We start from the raw sequence: 23,884 nt of genomic DNA, 5'->3' as shown, positions 1-23,884 counted from the left end.
GCACGGCTGATGGCTGGCGATTTTGGAGAAGGATACCTCCTAGGTGAGCCACATCATCAGACCCCCATAACACATAGTAGGTAGGTGTAATACATGTATGCATGTGTCTAATGTGACCCCTTTCTCTTCCAGGCGACAGTGCATATGCCCTCCGCTCATTCATACTCACCCCCTACCTCAACCCCTCCACACCCAGCCAAAGGAGGTATAACCGGGCCCACATACGCACCAGGAATGTTGTTGAACGGACCTTTGGCATCTGGAAAAGTAGATTCAGATGCCTGCACAAGAGTGGAGGTGCAAGGCAGTATACCCCCATCACCTGCTGCAAGATCATAGCTGTATGTGCAATGTTACACAACCTTGCGGTCAAGAAGGGCACTGAGGTGGAGTTGTCTGACTACGAGGACTATGACGACGACGAAGCTGTGCCACTGACACAGCCAGCTGGGGTGTGTACGCCATGTGATGGCAGATACAGACGTGAGGAGATCACTGAGAACTATTTCTGACTGAGTACAGATGCAAAGACAGCTAAATGTTGCTTGGAAAAAAAAAGATTTTAATAAAGATGCACCACAGTTACAGCACTGATGTGCATCAAATAATGGAGATTGTTAACTCAAATAAAGTCCAGGGTTCTGGTTTGCTCATCCCCCCTTGCCAGCCTATTTTTTGGCCCGCTTTCCAGACCCACTGGGGTGTCCCTCGGCCCCCTCCGAATGGCCAGCAGCATCAGCGGATCGCCTGGTGCTCCTCCTTGGCTCTGATGCAGCGCTGGCCGGGCTGCTGCGGCTGCTGCTGTCTCCAGCATCACCCAGGTCCAGGGCAGGATTGGAGGCGGCGTTTGATATTAACATGGCCTCCATGGCCGTGGTGATCCTGGCCATCCCCCTAGTCAGCTCAGCTGTATGCTGACTGAGCGCCGATTCCTGATTTGAGCTGCGATGGCACAGCTGTGCGGTCGCGGCTGCAAGGCGGGCCATGGCCCGGTTGAGCACCCGGGCATCCCTCCTGCGCGCAACCTCATGCTCCTCCTGCCTGGCAGAGGAGTGGGTGATGGCAGTGGTCAGCCTGCCCAACCCTGCTGCCACCTCCTTGTTGCTGTCCACAACAGCCTGGAAACCCTTCACCAACTCCCCCATCTGCAGGTTGTGCTGCAGGAGCTGGCGTTGGCAGGCCATGGTGGATTTGGCCTGTTGGCGCTGGATTTTTACCATCTGGCCCTCCAGGCCCAGGAACACACTGCCCTCCCGTGCTGGTGCAGCAGTGGTGGTGGTGGTGGCACGGCGTCTGGCACTGCTGCCTCCGGCCTGCTGAGTGGGCTGGGGTGCCACTGGTGGTGGTGTGGTGCTGGCCGGTCCCGGAGCCCCTGCTCCCACGACAGGTTGGACGGGTGGCAAGGCCACAGTTGTGGCAGGAGCTGTTGTCGGCGGAATGGTCTGCCTTGTAGGGGAGTTATCAGGTGAAAATTGCAAGGGGGGTGAGCTGGGCAGTACTGGGGAGTGCACTGCCTGGAAATCAATCACCAGGACTCCCTCCATTCAAAGCCCTGGGGTGTCTCCTTCCTCATCCTCATCCTCCTCCTCCTGGCCAGGCTGGCTGGTGCTCGGCCCTGCCACTGCAGTATTTGATGTCGAAGCTCCCTCTGCTGCCACAGTGGTGCTGCCTGATGGTGCCCCTAGGTACAAAGAAGCATTTGTAAACTGAGTGCCGATGTATTACAGGCAGTACAATTATGGCATTCCACATGTCCTTGCATCTCCTTACACCGTGTCACACTGTTTCCTGTCTTGTGATTCTGCACTGACATATTTGGCTAACTTCTGCTGACTACATGTACCATGATGCTTGTCTCTTGTATGTTGGTGACAGTACAGTGCTGGGGTTTGCCTATGCATTGTGTCTAATGGGGAGGTGTCTGGTAGGGTGTGTCATGATGCGCATGCTTCTTACCTGTAGCTGTGGCCATCGCAGTGCTGTCCAGGGTCCCGATCCCTACGATGCTCGCCCTCTCGATGGTGCTGGAGACAATTTCCTCCAGCTCGGTGAGGGGTGGCGCCGGGTTCTTGCCTCCTCCGGTGTGTCCAGCCTGCCTTTGGAGGTCGGCCAGCTTCCTCTTCGTGAGGCTGCGGAGGTCGTAAAACCTTTTCTTAAGTTCCTCAATGGACCTGGGGGTGACTCCAGCAGCATTGACCTTCTGGGCGATGTCGGCCCACAATCTCCTCTTGGTGCTGTCTGGCACGTTGAGGGACAGCTTGCCAAAGAGCTGGCGGTGCACCCTCACCACCTCCTCAACCAGCACCTGCAGTTCTGTGGTGGTGAATTTGGGCTTCCTCTTTTGGGAGGACTTCTGGCTTCCTGCCTGATCTGCCATTTTGCTGCTGTTCAGTCTGCAACCTCCTTCTCCCACTGCTGCTAACTGTGTGTTGGGCTCAGGCAGGCTTTCCAGAAACTTCTAGAAACTTCTTAATTGTCTGCACCTGCCAGGGTTGCCACTCCCTGTTTGGGTGGGGGAGGGGGAGCCACCTCATTGGCTGAATCGCCTATTGCCGAGTCGGCTTTTACCGATTCGGTAAAATCCGATTCGGTAAAATCCGATTCGGTATTATCCGAATCGGTAAAAGCCGAATCGGTTCATGCAATGCATTCCTATGGGCTTTTTCGCCATGGGTCTATGATTGCCGATTCGGTTTTTACCGAGTCGGCTTTTACCGAATCGGTATTCGCCGAATCGGAAATATCCGATTCGGTGGTAGCCGAATCGGTGTTTTCCGATTCGTTGTTGGCCGATTCGGTAATTTCCGATTCGGACCGAGCTGAATCGGAACGTACCGAATCTCATTACCGATGCCGACCGAATCGGTTTTCATTCGGTATTTTTTTCCTACATATCGTTTTCCGATTTCAGAATACCGATTCGGCCCGCCTCGGTATTTTGAAATCGGAAAATCGCGTTTACCTACATCGGGCCCTTAATGTTTGGAGGAGATCATTTTAAACCCGGAAACTCTTTTACCCATTCCTCGCCAATGAGAGTACGTTTTGCCCCAGAGTCTGCCATAACACTGATATCCTTCCCTCCAACATTTGCAGTGCAATATGGGGACTCTTTATCACACGCATTAACTTCATACACCGCATAAAGAAATTCTTCTTCTAAGTAATCATCATCAATTTCATTAACATGCTCATCAGAACTCTTTTTTTGAACAAAACCCTTACTTTTAAACTTGTTCTTATTTTTACACATTTTACTAAAATGACCTTTCAATTTGCAATATCTGCACACTTGTCCAATTGCCGGACATTTTCTGTCATTCGCTAGGTGATCCGGACTACCACATTTGAAACATGCATATTCTCTCCTCTCTTTGAATGGTTGGTTTCTGTTTCTAAATGAAGTTCTTTCCTCAAAATTAGATTTCTTTACAATATTGACTTCAGCAATATTTCTTTCTGCAAGTTCTTTCACACCCAGTTTCATGTTCTCAAAACGATGTGCGATATCTAACGCTTTGTCTAAAGTCAGATCCTCAGTGTCTAAAAGTTTTCCTTGAAGCTTGACATCAGCAATTTTGTGGACCATTTGATCACGCAACATTTGATCATGAAAGGTTGAATAATTGCACTTAGATGCCAAAACTCTCAAGTCATTCATAAATGAGTCAACAGATTCACTTTGTAATTGACCTCTACTCAAGAATTTATGACGGGCAACTACGACGTTGACTTTCTTAATATATTGTTTATCCAACTGTTTGATCGCTTCCTCGAAAACATCTATCACTTCTTCAGAGGAAGTTACACTACCTGCAGACAAAGGTAAATGACTTAAGACATGTCTTCCTACAGCACCTAAACAGTGTTTTAAAATAGCTAGTTTCCGTTTATCGGTGTAGTCATCTCCACCAATAGCTTCAATGTAAGCATGAAAACCTTCTTTCCATCTTTTCCATTCAAGAATGGGTTCACCTGGATTTGGTAGAAAAGGAGGTGGAGCTGAAAAACTTTCCATTTCGATAAAGCAAAAACCTAAAATAAATTAGTAGGTGAATTGAAGTGTTCCTTATTGAATTGGGTCGTTTTCCTTTTTTTTTTTTTTTTTAATTATAAGGCAATACCAAACTTTCTCGCAGTTTTAATACCAAATGTAAAACTTCTAAACGATCCAACTTTCTGGCAGTTTTAATACCAAATGCAAAACTTCTAAACAATCGATGAAAGGCTAAACACGTGATATTATCACGTTCTCATTGCATTTCATTAAATGATGTCCCAAAAGATGGCCGCCATGCGTCAAAATGCGTGATAAAACGTTGTGACGTCACGCGCATGCGCACAGGCTTGAACTACAAGATTTGCGTAGTTTCAAAGCACCAACGTTCGACTCCAGAAAATGCCCAAAATAGAAAATATCAGTCACAGATGGGCACAAAACCGTGGCGATTTCACCTGAATGATTCCGTTATGGTCCGTGACACAGCGCCGACAGTTCCGACAGCTTTCATGGACAGTTCTTGATCCTCCGCATCTAACGAAAAACAACGATGCAGGTAGGGACTCCTGGCTTATTCAAAAGTTCTTGCCCAATCGTCGCCAGTGAAATGAAGGTAATTCCGAGGACAGCAATGCAGAGTAAAGATGATTTATTGGAAGGTACAGAAAACCAGTCTATACGTGAAGCCTGGGTCGTAACTGTCATCCATGGAATCCGGAACCCAGCAGTGTTCCTGATTTCAGGCATGACACGACAACACCACATAGGGCCCTTAGTCTTTATCATCAATGCATTCATTAGCTAGGAAGATTTTGAATGACGAATACTTTTGGATTCAGTGTCATTACTGCGGGGACACACTAACCATATTTGACCACTGTAATGTCACACTTTGAAGATACGCCTGAAAGCCTTTGATCACACTCAAACAAACATTAGGTCAACTCAGTTGCATGACAGATCAAATATTTTATTTTAATGACCTACACTTTGTTTTTGCTCATGTGTTTGAGCCATCAATGCAACACTGAGAGGGAACATATATTTCTAATGTGAGTTGTTTCTTTTACTGGATGTGTGTCTCTTACTGAAAACACTTCTATGCATAATCCTGTTTCAATAAGAGAGTTGAATACTTGTTTTTGGTTCACAGTTGAATCTGTTCGGATGCAGTTAGCAGAAGGCGACACCTTGTGGTTTCCTGCCCTCACTCTTCCTGATTCCACGTGGATTATTCCAATCTCGCTAGGGGTCCTGAATTTGCTCATCGTGGAGGTGATTGTTTTTAAAATCTCATTATGCAGAAGATTGCTTTCAATTCTTGTCTTCATCACTGGCAGGTGTACACAAAACAGCTACCTATGTTTGTCTCTGTAACAAGCCCTGAGTCACGAAATGTCCACCCTCTCTGTGCCTCGCTCACAGGGTCCCTGGGCCTGCCCGTGAGTCGCTCTGAAGAGGCACATCTTCTGTAGAGCCTTTCAAAGTATGTTAAATATTCTGTACATTGTTTTCCTAGACTGCAAGATATTTGCCTTGTTCTGTTGTGTTTCTAGGTGGTTTGTAGTGTTGGGAAAAACGTGTATTTGACAAGAATTGTATGTAGTGTATGACATAAGTGGGTAGCGGGCATAGTTGTGAGCAGTGTGATAGGCAGCAATATTGATGTACATGTGTTACTGTACACTTGGGTGCTCTCTATCTGAAGTTTGTGGTGTTTGTGTTAGTGGATTTCTGCTGCTTTTGAACTTTGAAACCATTCTTCTTCCAGCAACCACCTGTTTCCCATTTTGAAATCAAAGGTATCTTTTTCTACAGATGTTTGCAATAAGAAAAATTGAGCTGTCCAGATTTCAGAAGTATGTTACCAACTTCATCCGTGCAGTCTCTGTAGCTATGATCCCCATCGCTGCCACTGTTCCTTCTGTAAGTACCATTGATTGGTCTGTATCATCCACTGTCCTTAAGCATCGTTCCATTAAACCCTGTTGAGGCAGCTTATCCACCATGTAGAACCCTCACACTGAATCGAAGGGGTGCTTATTAATATTTATTTGTTTCTTCTTACATGCCAAAAATGTCACATGGACCGTAGTGCTGCTTTTAATAGTGTTAGAAATATTAATTATCTTGCGGTACTCTCCAGTGCGTGGAGAAGTGTGGCTCAATGGTTAGAGCGGCAGACCCTGATGCAGAGGTTCAGTTCCCCACCTCGGCGGGTCTTGGGCTCAAAATTCCACGGACCTGATAATTCTCGCCTCTGTGCCTATTCCAATCATGGAGTCCCACTCTGCAACTCTGGGCAATAGCTTGCTTAATCTCCACAACGCTAAGGTTGCCTGGCCTCCACCTTGGGGGTGCCCAGGAGTGGACGCCTCACAGGGAAAGCCAGGATGGGTACCACAGCGGTATTCGTACAAGCGCCTTGAGACCCTTGCGGCTGAGTAGTGCGCTATACAAGTATCAATTTACATTTACATTTTAGTACTCCAGCAATGTAACCACCGGAGCCAAGGGTCTCTATTTAGTACGGTTGGTCTGATGGGTGGATCTTTGGGATCCAGGATCCAAATTGGGTCTTGCAGATGAGGAACAATAAGGGGAGACGGTAGGAGGGCTGGGCACAGAGGAATATTGGCTGGGTAGGCTGAATCATTTGGTAAGTTATATGCTTGAACGTATGTGGATTGGTCACAGGTTGCTTTGGTATTTTAGAACTCCCATAGATTTTTAATAGATCATCTATACCTTGAAGTTGGTCTTGGGGAGTTAGCGGAGACGCAACAAGGTGGGGGAAGGTCTGGCTGCAGACATGCTGGCACACAACACTAAATGAATGTCCTCATCCTGCAGGGATTGTCTTTGGATCTGGTTTTGAAGAACCTTGTGGGTGCTGTCAACTGAAGGAAGCTTGTTTGTAAGGAATGTTGGGTTGGGTTGTCCTTGTACATGGCCTGTTAGATAACACATATTTATGGTTGCCACATGATGCCTTGTCGTGAAGATATCTTTGTTTAGTTTAGAGTTTCATTCATCACATTAGTCCGTTCTGAGACTTGTTGTTTTGGTTCATTCCCGTTCAACCTAATGGCACATTAGACTTGAAGACAGTGACTTGTGAAAGAAAAGACCAGGACTAGAAAGAGGAGTCTTAGTAGCAAGGAGGTGTGATAGTCCTGAAGTTTGCAAAAAGTATTGTAAAAATGTGGGCTCCATGTTGTGGACAACTGAAAGGTGACGGGGTCTCTCGGGCCCAAGTAGCTGGTGTTTCAGATGTACAGTTAGGAGAGTTTGAGCGGCTGGGTTATAGACCCAAAGTGGTCTAGTGAAAGGAGTGATTTAAAAACATTTGCTATGAGCAGCAAACTGACAATGGCATTGTGCGATACTACAGAGAAACCAGTCCTACCCAATGCTGTTTCCAAGCAAATACATGTCTTCTTTTCAGCATGAGACATTTCCAAAAGCGACCAGGGATTTCTGTTCTACCAGCATCCACGGAGGCATACCTCTTCAGGCGGCATTTTCCATTGAGACTTCGCCCACACCTCGCCGCACACGCTCCGCGGGTGCTGCATCGCACAGGAGTGCGTGGGGCTTGGACCTTCAGGCAGCAAGGCGGCTTGGGCGTGAGGCTCGGCGGGGCTGCGAGTGTGCGGGGGACTCCAACTACCAGGAGCCCCTGCTAGACCGGGAACCATCATCCGGTCCGCTCTCCCTGCTGGCCCGCCCCCCGCCCACCTGAGGGCTGTAAAGGCGCCCTGCACCTTTCATCGGCGGGATTTCTGTTCTACCAGCATCCACGGAGGCATACCTCTTCAGGCGGCATTTTCCATTGAGACTGGGTTATAGACCCAAAGTGGTCTAGTGAAAGGAGTGATTTAAAAACATTTGCTATGAGCAGCAAACTGACAATGACATTGTACGATACTACAGAGAAACCAGTCCTACCCAATGCTGTTTCCAAGCAAAAACATGTCTTCTTTTCAGCATGAGACATTTCCAAAAGCGACCAGGGATTTCTGTTCTACCAGCATCCACGGAGGCATACCTCTTCAGGCGGCATTTTCCATTGAGACTTCGCCCACACCTCGCCGCACACGCTCCGCGGGTGCCGCATCGCACAGGAGTGCGTGGGGCTTGGACCTTCAGGCAGCAAGGCGGCTTGGGCGTGAGGCTCGGCGGGGCAGCGAGTGTGCGGGGGACTCCAACTACCAGGAGCCCCTGCTAGACCGGGAACCATCATCCGGTCCGCTCTCCCTGCTGGCCCACCCCCCCGCCCACCTGAGGGCTGTAAAGGGGCCCTGCACCTTTCATCGGCAGGATTTCTGTTCTACCAGCATCCACGGAGGCATACCTCTTCAGGCGGCATTTTCTATTGAGACTTCGCCCACACCTCGCCGCACCCGCTCCGCGGGTGCCGCATCGCACAGGAGTGCGTGGGGCTTGGACCTTCAGGCAGCAAGGCGGCTTGGGCGTGAGGCTCGGCGGGGCTGCGAGTGTGCGGGGGACTCCAACTACCAGGAGCCCCTGCTAGACCGGGAACCACCATCCGGTCCGCTCTCCCTGCTGGCCCGCCCCCCGCCCACCTGAGGGCTGTAAAGGCGCCCTGCACCTTTCATCGGCGGGATTTCTGTTCTACCAGCATCCACGGAGGCATACCTCTTCAGGCGGCATTTTCCATTGAGACTTCGCCCACACCTCGCCGCACCCGCTCCGCGGGTGCTGCTTCGCTCAGGAGTGCGTGGGGCTTGGACCTTCAGGCAGCAAGGCGGCTTGGGCGTGAGTCTCGGCGGGGCTGTGAGTGTGCGGGGGACTCCAACTACCAGGAGCCCCTGCTAGACCGGGAACCACCATCCGGTCCGCTCTCCCTGCTGGCCCGCCCCCCGCCTAACACGCCCCCCTATATTACATCCTCAGACTCCCGCAGCGCGGGACGCAGCTCGGGGCGAAGACCGGGCAAAGACCGGGCCGTTTGAGGCCGTTCGAGGACTGAGAGGACTGGACTGGGCCATCCCATTTTGGCCCTAATCCTCGGTCCGTTTGACAACCCATTATGTCATCCCGTGAGTACAAAGAGAGGGCTGCCAAATCCAAATTGAAAAATGGTACTCTAGATGACTTTATCACTAGGACTCACACAGCCATAGACACAGAGATTGCCAAAATGCAGCACCGAGTTTCGATTGAATTGGAAGCTGCAAGGAGGCTGTCACAGGAGTTAGCAGCGGCCAAAAAATCTTCACTAGGGCCCATAGCTTTCGCAAAAACCCCTGACCGTTTAGTTGGCCCACCTCTTACCATGATTGAAACCAAGGCAGATATTCACCAGCCATTAGCACCCATTATATCCTTAACAAAGGAGGGCTTACCATCAGTATTTTCTAACTCTTTAAAAACTCCTATGGCTGGGTTAGAAGGGGAAATGAAGGAGTGTAATGGAGGTTCCCCGGAAATGGCGCAAAGACCAAAATCAATGGAGCCGAGTCAGGGAATTTCTGACATTAAACAGCAAGGGCCATATACTAAAAGGAAACGTAACAACTTAACAGCATACGCTAGGAAAAAGGCTAAGATTGCGAAGGCACAGCTATCTACCAAGCCACCATCTCCGCCCCCAATGATCAACACGCAGCCTTCTGATTTGACACCAGAAGTTGATATAGAGTCGCTGGTGGTAACTCATGATAACAAGAATCTCGTTATAGAGAATGAATCTAGTGGGGTGCCATTCTGTGTCATAAAAGGGAAAGACGTTGAATTCCTGACTGTGGTATGGGAAATACTTAAAAAGCTCCTAAATCCCTTTGAAGATAGACTAGCACAGATAGGATCCCAGCTTTCGAACATGGAAAAAAGCATTTCAAACTTAGATAAAAAACCAACTTATAAAGAAGATAAAGACTTCATGGCCAGTCTTGAGAAGTTGACAAAAAGTCTGCTGAATCCCCTGATGGAAAAAACTCAAATTATAAATCTAAAATTAGATCAATTGGAGTTTTTAACATCTAAAAACACCGCTCTGTTGGAGAGTCTTGTAGGTAATAACAAACAACCCGTTACTACTGGTGGCCATAGCAATAATTCTAGTTTAGGAAAAAAGGGTTCCAAGAACAACCAGACACAACTACAGCAACCTAAATCTGCAGTGTCTACAGATCTCAATGGTATCACCCCTTGTATAGCACCAGCTACTTTAGCTAAAACTAAGCCAGCCACTACTGCAGGCCCTAAGTCTAACAACTCTATGGTGGTGGCTACACCGGTAAACACAGCTGCCCCGACCCTGCCTAATACTGAAGGGAAAGAAACTCCAGCTAGTGAACATCTTGTCCCTAGTAAAACCCCTTTACAAGGTGAACAGATTTATGTAAATATACCCCCGGAGTCTGCCCCGTATATGGCAATCCTGACAGGTGTTCCATTAATTCCAGAGAACAAATATGAGAAAAGGGAGGACCTCTTAAATAAAACAAAATTTTGGCTAAATACTAATAGGCCTTTAACCGAAGACACTGCCACAAAAATCTTAAGTGTGCGAAGGGTCCCCTGGGTCGGGCCAAGTAAAAAAGACCTGGAGGGAGATTGCATCCTGATTAACTTTAGAGACAATTGGGTTAAGGACATCATTTGTAGTAAGGCGAGGTTTGGTAGGATGGGGGATATTCAGTGTGTGGGACTTGAATATTTCTATCCCAACCTTTATCAGACTGCCCCAAACCAAAACCCCAACCACCGTGGGTACAGAACAAATGGTGAACATCACATGGGTTGGGCACATAATCTGAACATGAATCAAGGCCCACAAAATTATCACGCAACTTGGCATGAGACAGTTGGCCCGTTCATGGGACCACCAAGTATGGGCCCCTTCACACAAGTTCCTTATAACCCACGAAGACCAAGGTTTCAGGGCGCAGATTACCCTGGATGGTTCCCAAATAATAATAATAATATCCCATTGATGATGGATGATATGGGCTTTGAGGAACCTCTAGTTACACTGCTCCGCAGGTTACATGCAGCAACAACTGTATCCATCAGATTTGGTTCTGGAGGGGAAATAACAAAACCAATACCTTCAACTGAAGGCGTGCGTCAAGGATGCATTTTGGCGCCTTTTCTTTTCTTGGTTTATACAAATGGATTAGAAAAGTATCTTTTAAACCAGGGTTGTGACTTCCCAAAAATTAATGGTAAAAGTATTCCCATGCTTTCTTATGCAGACAATACCGTCCTAATGACATTAACAGGAAATAGCATGCAAGTGTGTTTAGATGCCTTCAATACATTCATGCTTGATCTTGAACTAAAGGTGAACTTTGACAAATCCTTTGTAATGTCTTGTGGCCCCAAAGGGTCAAATATTAGGAAATTCGTGGTAAACAATCGCATAATTGGAAAGGTGGGAAACTTTAACTACCTTGGTAATCTGTTCAATAGTAAATTAAGTTGGACGCCGGTCATGAAGGTTCGAGCCCAGAACATGACAAGGGCGATAGAAGGTATTTTTTGTTTCTGTAGTAAACTGGGGCAAAAACATGTTATGCACCTCAGAACCCTATATTCTTCAAAATGTTTATCAGTAGCCACTTATGGGGCAGGGGTGGGGGACGGAAACACCATCTGTGATACAGGTGGTGGAAAATAATTTTTATAAAAAGGGTCTTATCAGTTTCCAAAGCCTGCTCAAATATTTTCTGCCACAAAGAAATTGGTATGGTCAGTGTTTCTGATACAATTCGCTTGTCTCCTCTACTGTTATGGGGTAAAGTTTGGCAGTCTGAAGACCTGCAACTTACTAAAGACATTATCATCGATTGCATGGCTTTAGAAAACTCAAAACAGATCCCCTGGTTGTCTTATGTCTGTAATATGCTAAACAAGATTGGATTGGGTTCCTACTATGACAATCCGGAAAAAATTGAGGGAAACTATAAGGTGGACATAAAAGTAAGGTATTGGAAATCATTGAACCCACCAGCTTTGGACAATGCTACTGACAATGCTACTGTATATGCCTGTAAACCCCAACCCCAGTTTTACCTAACATTTACCCTTAATGTGCAATGGTGATTCCTACTAACAAGGTTTAGACTGGACATTTTGCACTTTTTGCTTGCATTCCCAAAACAAGGGGGTTGGTGTGAGAGGCTGCCCCCTTGTCCATGTAATAATAGGGATAGTCAAAGCACTTTACATATGGTCCTTTTTTGCTCTTTATACCAAGAGCCAAGACTTCGGTTTATTAAACCAATCTTGAAGGGGAGGCAACCTTGCACTTATAAAGAAGGGTATGAATATCTGTTAGCATTATCCTCCGTAGAAACCTGCTGCTCCATGCTAAATTTTATTAGAATTTCATTAAAGATCAGGAAGGCCTATGGGTAGCATTACGTTGTATAGAACATTTCTTGGTGAAAATCATGTCTTATGTACATTTTATGGTCATTTTTATGTCTTCTTATAAATTCTGAAAAATTGTGTTTTTAAATAAGAACTTTCTTATCCTTTGAGGCATGATGAATTGTATGTTCAATACTTTTATGATCCATTTTATGAATCGAATAAAGTTTTTGAAACGAAACGACCAGCTAGACTTTTTTATCCAATTAGCTGGCAGAGTGCAGTATTGATGCATTTATTTTGGTTTGGCCTGAACTGCACCACAAAATCAAGAGGTAGCTATTATTAGAGAAAAGTGCCAGGTAGACAATCCTCTTAATGTGTGTTTGTGAGCTCTCTGGATATTGTTTGTTTGACTGTTTGATCTTTCCTTTTGTTAAAGGAATCCACAACAGATTTTGTACACTATTTTTTATGACAAGTCGGATAAATGACTCCTGTTTCAATTATTCTCTCTTCTTCTAGTCTATGGCGTTGTACTGGTTATCCTCCAGTTGTGTGGGTTTAGCACACAATCTTCTTCTCCGCTCTCCAAAACTGCGCCAGGCATTCCGAATTCCCAGCACCAAGTCGGACTCTGACACTCCGTACCAAGATATAGCAACTGCTTTGTACACAAAATATTTTTTTTAAAAAATATTCCTTCACCAAAGTGGAGCATCTTAAGCAAGCCAATAAACCATCTCAGGAGATGTCTTTTTTTTTCCTCATGTATTGGTCGGGATACCACTGTTGGCGAACTATGTGGCCTCTAAATTTAAAATAATGTGTAGTGCACTAGAATTACTGTTACATCTAATATCCAGGGCAAGTTGGGGCATATTGAGTTTTCATTGCATGCTTATTTTTTTGGTATGCAAAAATACAGTTGTATGGACTATGTTAGTGAGTGCTGTGTAAATATTCAATTCCAAAGAAACACTGAGTTTCTCCATTTGGTGAGGAGTGGTTTCACTTCGAATTATAAATAAAATTGACACTCTATCAGGATAAGAGATACTCTGATTCAAGTAATTGGTGCTCTCAGACTTCACTCCACTCCAGCATATTTGTTAACGGGACAAATTGGGACTTTAAGTGTCACTTTAAACTAGACCAGTCGGTCTGTCAGACTTGCAAATGCCTGTGATGAAGGAGCCGCTACTTCCTCCATTGAAGAACTTAATTTCATCGAAATGTAGCAAATGCTGTTGACCAACTTAATGCTACTTGAATTATGGGAAATATTTTTCACATGTTATCTACCTTGTTTTTTAGATTTGCAAGTTTCTTCTTTACTGACTGTATGTATGCTTGCCTGCCCCAAGTTAAAAACAGATATCCTACGTATTAATGTGTGTATATCTTACACTTCCTTAGAGAACATTTCCTGTTAGATATAGGCTTTGTTTTAGGTCTTTCCTACCGGACAGCGCTATGTAGCGGTTTGCGAAAAGAGGTATGGTCAGGTACCATTGCTTACCATCGGCTAGCTTCCTCGTCAATCTCTTTTGATGATTTTTTTCCTTGGGATGTTTGAGCTTTCCTTCCTCTTCTTGTGTTTGTTCCTCGCCTGAAGCATGGCCTAACTACTTGTGTCCTTCCAGTCCCACGGTTTTAAGCTGAGCCCATTTAAGTAAGTTTATTGTATTTATATAATTAAAACCAATACAAATTGGTGCATCATATGACCCCTGAGGCAAAATTGGCATCCGGCTGATTGTGCCGTAGTTCAGCTCCGCTGAGCATCCCTGTGTGAAGAGCGCCTCCAAGGGCTATGACTCACCTTGGAAAATCGTATCATGTCACTAGATATGGGCAAACCTAAGGGATGCCGGCATTCGGAACACTTGCTGTCTCAAGATACGCTGGTTTTGCTGCCGCAAGGATTCTTGCATCTTTCTAGTATCCCTGATTGCCGCTGCCCTGCGTGACCACCATCCGATCTCAGAGCTCGCATCACGGCACGGGAGAGACGTGGAAAGCAATCACTGATTTGCTGCACCACGTAGGGGAACTCTGCATCCTTGGAAAAGAAGCGTCAGCATCGGCATAGCGCTTCTACAATTCAGCTCTGGTAAGGACAGCATGACCGGTAAGGGGGTGGTGCGGAGGAAAGATAAAGAATGTCTCCAGCTCCTCCCAGGGGGACACAGCGCCGATTCTGACACGGCAAAAAAAACCTGAGTCCCTGGGAGCGAGGCCGAAGTGTGGGGGGATAAAGGAAGAAAAGTGGAAGTTGCTAGCACAGAGGGCACTGTGTGCGAGGTGATAAAGTCTGCTGTTACTAAGAAAGGCACGGCGCACCTCATCAAAGACAATACCAGCACACAACCATTTGTAACTACGAGCTTTGGCACTACAAGCAAAGCAATGAATGCAGGAAATGGCTCCATGGTAGGAGGAAGCTACGCTGATGACTTGGTATTAATGGCACAAAAGGAGTAAAAAGAAGTGTGTGAGGCCCAAGTGCTGCTGCCACTGCTACAAGAAGATACAAATACATTATCTTCCCCTGTTAATGTTGTACCTACAGTTGTTATCACCCCTACAAATCAACAGGAGGGGGGGTTGGCAGAGGGGCTAACAAAGAGCCCAGAGTGCTCCAATACCCTGAACAATATCCATAGCAGAAATTCGACTCCTTTGACTGCACCCCAAAATTTTGGTAGCAGGCTCCCAACGGGAAGGTAGATGGAGTCAAATGATATAGCAGTTCAAATACAGACCCTTTGAAACACAGGCAGCCCACTAAAAAGGCCAGAAAAAAGAACCACCGGGGTCAACGCAAAACAAAGGAATATGACTCCTCTAACAGTGATGACAATATTGAGCTAAAGTGGGACTATGAGGACACTACTCTTACAGTACTTTCTAATCCTGAATCACCTTTGGATAGACCCCAGACTCCCACGGGAAATACTGCTAGGAGAGAAATCCTGCCTCAAGAGCACAACCAGCAACCTGCTTTAACTGATATCTTGCAGACCATCAAGAGCTTCCAGGCTGAAGGTAAAATCGACAGCCGCAGATCCCGCCTAGCCGCTAAGAAGCTACAGGGGGCAGTCAGAAAAGTTGGAAAGACTTGCGCAGAGATTGCGGATCGTATGGCATCAGTTGAAGTGAGAACTGAACAACTTGAAGAGGATGTCAGGTCTGTCGTGGTTGCTCCTCAGGATTGGATTGATGCTATAAAAGGGGCCCACCTCTAGATCATCCCAAGTATGGCTATCAAGGACACAGACTGCTAAGGAGATCAAGCGGGGGAAAAGGTAGGTCCGGAGGGGAACAGCGGGGCAACTGGAACCGAAAACCTGCAGATATAGAAAGCATAGGATGAGTGAAATGTTAGCCCTCCGCTGGTAACTTAAACTAAACAATACACTATGCTTTACCTCACCTGCAATAGCCTACAGGAGTGCAGAAACGAAAGGATGATATAAAAGGGCTTCTTCTACATCCCCTGGTTTTCTCTACTATAAGACACAACAAAAGGAAAGCATCAGTAAACCACTGTACCTTCCTTTCCGTACCCTTACTCAGATAAAACAAGAAGAGGTAGGGAAACCTACCCCGAATTAGGGATGAAGATGACCTGACTGCCCAGGACACAAAACATAAGTAAAGATCACTCCTTTCAGGTATCTTCCTAGTATGTTTGTAAGGATTACCCCTCCGAGAATATGTATAATAGGAAAGTACCAGGGTCGGCTCAGAAAGTTAAAGAGTCCATCCCGTTATGCTTCATACATCCCTTAGAATGTTTGTACACCAAGTAAGTTCCTGGTACAAAATTAGCAAACAGAAAATAAGCCCAGCGCAAAGCAATACACAGCGTCTCTACAGATACTTCTCTGCAAGCGCCAACAGGAAGGGAAGGTTCATAGGATGAACAAGCGGCACCTAAGCCTAGGTGTCCTGCAGTGACCGGAGAATCACGCTCCCCTTAGATAGCAGCGAAGCAGTTAAAGCAAACACCATGCTCCCCCGGAATGCCCTCGAAACACAAGCGCCCCGCTTGCTATTAGGAAAACCTGTAACAGCGTTCTCCGCTCTGGAATTCGGGCGCTTCCTAAGCCCCACCAAAGTAATCCACAACACAGGAATAGGGGACACCGGGAATCCGTTCTCGTTGCGGGCGCTTCCTACGCCCCACCAAAGTAATCCAAAGCTCCGGAATAGCGATGACTTAAGCTTACCGCAGCTCAACACGCCAACCGCCGACTGGAAATCAGGAAACACAAGCAGTCAAACTACTCGCCAGGCAGAATATTCGGCAGCGCCTCCATCAGGAAACGCCATGATATCTTTTCCGGTCGCACAGCGTCATTCTAGTGCGCTGCGCGAAGGCTCATGGGAAATGTAGTTTCCAAGCCCTTACTGACTCGCAAAGCAGTCAGTGATTTACCAGCGGCCGGGGGAATCCCGACAGTACACCCCCTCTCACAACATTCACTGACTGCCACCAGGTTTACCAGGATGAGAAAAATGGAACCTCCGCACCAGTCTGGGAGCATGTATAGCACCAACAGGCTCCCAAGAGTCCTCCTCCGGGCCATAACCCTTCCAAGATACCAAGTACTGGAGTTTACCTCTCACCCTACGAGCGTCCAAGATGCACCGTACCTCGTACTCCACATCCTGCTGTACACTCACAGGCGCAGGGGCCTTAGAACAAGGACCCCGAGCAGGCTTGAGCAGCGAGACATGGAACACCGGGTGTATCCTGAAATGCGATGGAAGTCTCAATTTCCCCGCCACAGGGTTGACGTGGCGAATCACTTGGTAAGGGCCAATGAACCTGGGGTTGAAGACACTGTACCGTCGGAAACGGATATTTCGAGTGGACAACCACACCCAATCCCCTTTCTTGTATACAGGGCAGCACCTACGGTGTTTATCAGCCTGAGTCTTGTACTTCTGTTTCGCTTTCTCAAGATTCCTTCTAGCTTGCAGTACTGTTTTCCGCAACTGCACTAATCTGGACTGTAACTGCAGAATCTGAGCTTCAGTGACCGGCACACTCAAGGGGGCAAATCTGGGATGAAACCCATAGGTACAGAAGAATGGGGTGAACAAGGTAGACGAATGGACTGCATCGTTATAGGCTACCTCAGCCGACCACAACCAGTCCACCCATGCCTCAGTAGTGGTATCTACAAAACACCTTAGGTATTCTTTGAGGGTCTGGTTTAACCTTTCGGTCTGCCCATCCGTTTGAGGATGAAAGCTGGTGGACAAGGAAGAGGCAATGCCTAACCTGTCACACCAGACCTTCCAAAATGTTGTGGTGAATTGTGCTCCTCTATCAGAGACTATAAACTTGGGAAGTCCATGCAACCGGATTACATGAAGAAGTAGGAAATGGGCGAGCTGGCTAGCTGTGGGAACCCCTTTACAGGCTATAAAGTGACCCATCTTAGTTAAGTAATCCACAACTACTACTATAGCTGTCATCCCGTGATCTTTAGGGAGACCCACCACGAAATCCACCGAAAAGCTCTCCCAAGGACTCACAGGAGTGGGCATGGTTTGCAAAAGCCCTTGTGCAGGTCGATGATCGCTTTTAGCCTGCGAACAGATGTCACATCGTTGAACCCAAGCAAACACATCAGGCCGGATGGTTGGCCACCAATAGGTGCGTAGCAATTTCTCCAAGGTTTTCTTCCCTCCAGTGTGTCCCGCACACGGTAGATCGTGACACCATTTGAAGGCTTGTTGTCTCAAAGCGAGTGTGGGAAGAAGCAACTGAGACCCTTTTCTTGGCAACCCCTGACGGACTCTCCATTCAGGATGCAGCCGGATCCATGTTTTCCAAGCGAAGGTTTGGACTCCTCTCTTAACTTTGTGGAGAAACTCCTCAGTGTGTATCACACCTACTACCTTTTGGGGTTTAATGATGCTTGTCTCTGGCAACGCTGTTAATGCAGGGTGACTTTCCTGACGCGTGAGAGCATCCGCCTTCCGGTTGTCACATCCCGGACGAAAGGTAACTACAAAATGAAATTCAGAAAAAAAAGCATCCATCTAAGTTGTCTGGGGGTGAGATGGCGAGCTGCTCGCATGAATTGCAAATTCCGATGGTCGGTGTATACCGTGATTTGTTGAGAGGCGCCCATCAACCAATGCCTCCATTCGGTGAAGGCGTCCTTGATTGCTAACAGTTCCTTCTCAGCAATGGTGTAGTTGCATTCTGCAGGATTAAGTTTGCGTGACATGAACGCGATGGGATGGAGATGACCCGTACTCTCATTCCTTTGCGAAAGAACGGCCCGACAGCTAGTTCTGATGCATCAGCCTCTACCACAAAGGGGAGTTTCGGATCAGCATGGATTAATATAGGTGCCGACGTGAATGCGGTTTTCAATCGGTCAAAGGCAGCTTGTTCGTCGAAGCCTTACACAAAGGGGGTGTTCTTCCGGGTCAATTTCGTGAGTGGGGTTACCATGTCCGAAAAGTGCGAGATGAACCTCCTATAAAAGTTTGCAAATCCAAGGAGTTTTTGAATGTCTTTGACACAGGTGGGTCTAGGCCAATCCACAATGGCACGTACCTTCCTTTCTGCCATTATTTGCCCTGATGGTGTGAGCATGACTCCTAAAAACTCAACGGTGGTTACGTGGAATTCACATTTTGTTAGTTTACAGTACAGATGATTTTGGTTTAAAGCCTCCAGTACCTGACACACATGTGTTTGATGTTCTGGTTCGTCGTTGGAGTAGATCAAGATGTCGTCTATAAAGACGACTACAAAGATGTCTATGAAGTCTCTTAACACCTTGTTGAGGAAGAATTGGAATGAGGCAAGGGCGTTGCAGAGCCCAAAGGGCATCACCAGATACTCAAAGAGCCCATACCTTGTCTTAAATGCGGTCTTCCATTCGTCGCCGCTTCGCATGCGCACTAAATGGTAGGCTCCTCTCAGGTCCAATTTTGTATAGATTCTGGCCGATCTCACCTGCTCCAACAATACCGGTATCAATGGGAGGGGGTATTGCTTCTTTATCGTTATGGCATTCAATGCCCTATAGTCAATACAGCAGCGTAATTCCCCATTAGCCTTCGGGATAAAAAAAAAGCGGGGAAGCTGCTGGAGACCTAGAAGGTCTGATGAATCCCAAAGCAAGGAGGTTATCCAAATATTCCCGGAGATGTTTTGTTTCGGGTTGTGACAAAGCATATATCCTTCCACATGGAATGACAGACCCAGGTGTTAGGTCGATACGGCAGTCGTATTCTCTGTGAGGAGGGAGCACTTCTGCTTTCACTTTACTGAAAACCTCCCCATATTCCTGGTAACAACTGGGTAATACCACCTCCTTTTCAGCGGCGGTAGAGACAAGATGGGTAACAGCCAACACCCTAGAGGGTCGAGGGTTCTCTCTGATGCAGTGATTTTGACAATACGGGGAAGAGAATTCCAAGGACTGCTCCGTCCACCTAATGGAGGGTTCATGTTTCTTCAGCCAAGGGAGTCCCAATATCACTCCATAGTTAGGGGCATTGATGAGATTGAACGAAAGACGTTCCATGTGGTAACCCCCATACCACAACTCGTACTCAGGTGTATGTTGGGTGATAGGACCAGATTCCAATACATGACCATCTACGGCAAACACCGCTTCAGGGACGGGTTTAGCAACAGGAGTCACCCCCAATCTCCGGGCTTCCGTCAGATCCATAAAACAACCCGTTGCACCTGAATCTACCATGGCTCGGATATTCTTGGCGTTTTGGTCTATCCATAATTCTATGTCCAAAAAGAATAGTTGGTTTCCCACTAAGTCCTCTTCTGTGACTGAAGGGATGAAGTGCGCGCTCGAGGTCCTCCCTTCCTTTGAACTCAAGCGTTGGAGTTTTCCGATCCCTTGTCGACTGTGGATACCGCTCCTTGTCCTGTACGATAGCGCCCTCCCTTAGGCTTCACTGGACATTCGCGCAGGAAATGTCCTTTCTTCCCGCAGTAAAGACAGAGCCCGAATTTGCGGCGATGTTCTCTTTCACTCGAGGTGAGGGACGCTCGTACTACACCAATTTCCATCGGTTCGGTTTTTCTGTCAGGCTTTTCCCCACTGGTTGGTTTATCCCCCATTAGTAGTGGTCTGTCTTTTCTTCCGAGCTCTCCTTTTCTTTCTCGTAACCTGTGGTCCAATCGCTAGGCCAGATCTATAAAAGCAGCACACGTTGTAGGCTGGGGTTCAACTTGGGCTATGACATCCTTTAAATTGTCTGTGAGTCCTTGGTAGAACAAAACCATCTGCTTAACTTCAGGCCAATCAGTTTCTGCGATTAACCTCCTAAAGTGGTTCAGATATGTAACTAAATCGGAATTGCCTTGTTTGAGGACAAGCAACTCCTTATCAGCGGAAAAGGTTTCTGCTCTCCTGTCAAAAGTCTTTTCAAATTCGGTACGAAACAAATCCCAATCATACAGGATCGCATCGTTATTCTTGACGATAGGGACCGCCCACTGACCTGCCTCTCCACCCAAGTAGGAAATCAGAAAAGAAACCCTGGATTGGTTAGTAAGAAAACACTTGGGTTTACAGGTGAAATGTAACATCACCTGGGTCATAAATACCTGCACCTTTTTTCTATCTCCCAGAAATCTTTCAGGGGGAGCTAAGGGAACAGGGGAAGGCATTTCTACCACTACTGAGGCAGGTGGAGGGGCAGGGTTACCTGCATCAAAAGGGTTCCGTTGCAAGGCATCCATCCGTGCCTGCAACGCCGCAGTTTCCTGACGGGAGGTGGCTAGTTCCGCCTGCACTAAGCCAAGTGCGGCCAGTACATCGTCTAAAGAGGCCATCCCTTAGATCAATTCAACCAGGAGGAGCAAAACTCTTGGGCCGATTATTCTGTCAGGTCTGTCGTGGTTGCTCCTCAGGATTGGATTGATGCTATAAAAGGGGCCCACCTCTAGATCATCCCAAGTATGGCTATCAAGGACACAGACTGTTAAGGAGATCAAGCGGGGGAAAAGGTAGGTCCGGAGGGGAACAGCGGGGCAACTGGAACCGAAAACCTGCAGATATAGAAAGCATAGGATGAGTGAAATGTTAGCCCTCCGCTGGTAACTTAAACTAAACAATACACTATGCTTTACCTCACCTGCAATAGCCTACAGGAGTGCAGAAACGAAAGGATGATATAAAAGGGCTTCTTCTACATCACCTGGTTTTCTCTACTATAAGACACAACAAAAGGAAAGCATCAGTAAACCACTGTACCTCCCTTTCCGTACCCTTACTCAGATAAAACAAGAAGAGGTAGGGAAACCTACCCCGAATTAGGGATGAAGATGACCTGACTGCCCAGGACACAAAACATAAGTAAAGATCAATCCTTTCAGGTATCTTCCTAGTATGTTTGTAAGGATTCCCCCTCCGAGGATATGTATGATAGGAAAGTACCAGGGTCGGCTCAGAAAGTTAAAGAGTCCATCCCGTTATGCTTCATACATCCCTTAGAATGTTTGTACACCAAGTAAGTTCCTGGTACAAAATTAGCAAACAGAAAATAGGCCCAGCGCAAAGCAATACACAGCGTCTCTACAGATACTTCTCTGCAAGCGCCAACAGGAAGGGAAGGTTCATAGGATGAACAAGCGGCACCTAAGCCTAGGTGTCCTGCAGTGACCGGAGAATCACGCTCCCCTTAGATAGCAGCGGAGCAGTTAAAGCAAACACCATGCTCCCCCGGAATGCCCTCGAAACACAAGCGCCCCGCTTGCTATTAGGAAAACCTGTAACAGCGTTCTCCGCTCTGGAATTCGGGCGCTTCCTAAGCCCCACCAAAGTAATCCACAACACAGGAATAGGGGACACCGGGAATCCGTTCTCGTTGCGGGCGCTTCCTAAGCCCCACCAAAGTAATCCAAAGCTCCGGAATAGCGATGACCTAAGCTTACCGCAGCTCAACACGCCAACCGCCGACTGGAAATCAGGAAACACAAGCAGTCAAACTACTCGCCAGGCAGAATAATCGGCAGCGCCTCCATCAGGAAACGCCATGATATCTTTTCCGGTCGCACAGCGTCATTCTAGTGCGCCGCGCGAAGGCTCATGGAAAATGTAGTTTCCAAGCCCTTACTGACTCTCAAAGCAGTCAGTGATTTACCAGCGGCCGGGTGAATCCTGACAGAGGATGTCATCAAGCTCAAGAATACAATTGAGGAACATGAGGGAGCGGTTAAGGATCTGATGTGGAAGGTAGAGGAGCAAGAAAACCGGCAATGACGGAACAATCTGAGATTCCTGGGGTTCCCGGAGGGAGTTGAAAAGGACGATCCTAGGAACTTTATGATTTCTACTCTCAAAGGCACTTTTCCTGAGCTGAAGGATTCGGACTGGGACAAAGAAGTACAAAGAGCCCATCGATTTCCAATGTTCCCTAACAAGCGAACCCAGGCATAACAACAACATCCTTGGGCCATGTTGGTATTCTTTGGAAATTTTCTGCTCCGGCAAACACTATTTGATCTGGCAAGACCCAACAACAAACGGTCATTTGAAGGATTCGCTTTTTTCACCAGACCAGACTTCGCATACACCACGGTCGAGCGTAGGTGGAGATTAAGACAACTCTTTGACCCTTTTCAGAAGTTGGGGGCTACAGTATACCTACAAAATCCTGCTAGACTCAAGGTTATTTTTAATGGGGCTACTCGTAGTTTCATCTCCGAAATCCAGGCCAAAATTACTTGGAGGAAATTGCAGCCCACAAACAATGATCAAATACAATATTAATGTGGCATTAATATAAATGGATCCGTCTTAGGTAGACACATTTGGAAACCAAACTATATGTCTGCTCCCATTATCATAACTCTTTGCTGTGCTTTTTCTCACTCCACTAAACCCCTTGCTAAACACTTAACTAAAAGCACATCAAGAGATGGTTTGTTTTGTTAGAGCAGCTAGATGTGCTATGGGAATAGGGGGAATCTCCTCAGCTTGAAATGCTGTGTTTTTATTTAAAAAAAATAATAAAAAATGGGGTCTGTAAACAGTTTTTTTTTCTTCATAGCCACCACTACAATGAAGGTTTTTATACACACGGGGACGGCTTGGGGGGCTCACTGAGGGATTGTTGGTCGGATGTCACACCCCTGGCGCTGCAGCCAAGTAACCTCCAAGATGGGTGGTGGGCGGAGGACCTTGGGGAGGGGAGGGGGGGGGAGAGTGGGACTGACGGACAGGTTAATAATATTCATGTCAAGAAGGAATAGGAACAAGCACTTAAGCGACATAGAAAGACAGAAGGAGAGGTATAAGGTTAAAAATGGTATAAACAATGTTATAACCTGCATATTACACTGATAGCTCTGGTACAACTCCATTAGAAATATGGGTGGGTTAAAAATACTATCCATAAATATATGTGGTCGAATGATCCTAAAAAAAGACAAACCGTCTCAATTGGTTTACGGAATTGGGGGGGGCGAATATTGTATGCATTCAAGAGACGCACATCAAAGGATCTCAGAGCCAGCTGTTA

At 46.9% G+C, this 23,884-nt stretch overlaps 1 long non-coding RNA gene across 1 annotated transcript; it reads left to right on the top strand.

The window, feature by feature from the left end:
• The first annotated feature begins 5,162 nt into the window (after nt 1-5,162).
• LOC147725958 (uncharacterized) lies at nt 5,163-13,015 on the top strand. The gene is made up of 3 exons (XR_015309404.1): nt 5,163-5,275; nt 5,819-5,926; nt 12,872-13,015. It is a non-coding gene; the product is annotated as an uncharacterized LOC147725958 (long non-coding RNA).
• The last annotated feature ends 10,869 nt before the right edge of the window (nt 13,016-23,884 follow it).

The sequence above is a fragment of the Lissotriton vulgaris genome, chromosome 3_1, assembly GCF_964263255.1.
Source record: "Lissotriton vulgaris chromosome 3_1, aLisVul1.2, whole genome shotgun sequence".
Lineage (NCBI taxonomy): Eukaryota > Metazoa > Chordata > Amphibia > Caudata > Salamandridae > Lissotriton > Lissotriton vulgaris.
This window is presented reverse-complemented; position numbering and strand designations above follow the sequence as displayed.